Consider the following 926-nt stretch of genomic DNA (forward strand, 5'->3'; position numbering starts at 1 on the left):
CTGTAGCGGGGACCTGCACATTTCAGGCTGCTGGAGTCATGGCCTCAGCTGACTGATGCAGGCCTGATCAGACGTCACTCCAGGTTTCACAGCCAGAGTTATCAACTAACACTGGGAGCCCAGGGGCAAACCTAAGATATCACATGATGTATAATAGGAATTAGATGGACCACCTTCTCTTGCATATTCTTGACACCTTCAATATAACTGACCCCTTTCCTAACCAGCCAGTGCCAGTGACTCTTAGTGGTTGTCAACAAGGGATTTTATAGAGTTGTGTCGTTATTTGTGGGTGCCTCACAGGTGATAGGAGAGGACCCTAGAGCTTTATTCTGGATGATGATCCTCAAGGACTCAGATTTTGCCTGATGTCCAGTTTCATTTTCTCAATAAAAATTTAGTAAAAGCTCTACTTTCATATATATATTTTATACCATATATATATATAAATGAAAAGGACACAGCTCCTGCTTGCAAGAAGCTCACAGTGGAGTGGACATCTGGGGCTGTGGTGCTCGAGGCAAAGCCGGGAACAAGCACAGGCCTTGGGGTACAGAGCTTGGTTCAGAGTCTGGCCTCACCACTTACTTCTTTGTGATCATGGTCAGGTTACTTAACCTCTCTGAAGCCTCTGTTTTCTCGGCTGTTCAAAGTGGGCTAATATGGCCCATTTCACAAGGTTGAGATAATGTACATTATGGACACGTATAAATGCTCAATAAACATTGCTTTCTGCCTCTTTTTGTTAACTAATATTGCACTCTTGGCTAAGCTTTCATTACATAAGATGAATGGAAGCATTGATATCTATTCAGGGAATCTGAACAGTGTAGACAGTAAAGCAGATCATTCAAACTTGCTCGCCACATCATTCTTTGCCTAATAAACTCATGGTGGTTCGTCAGTGTGATATTAACCCCTGACTG

The sequence above is a fragment of the Pteropus alecto genome, unplaced genomic scaffold (genome assembly GCF_000325575.1).
Source record: "Pteropus alecto unplaced genomic scaffold, ASM32557v1 scaffold61, whole genome shotgun sequence".
Taxonomy (NCBI): Eukaryota; Metazoa; Chordata; class Mammalia; order Chiroptera; family Pteropodidae; genus Pteropus; species Pteropus alecto.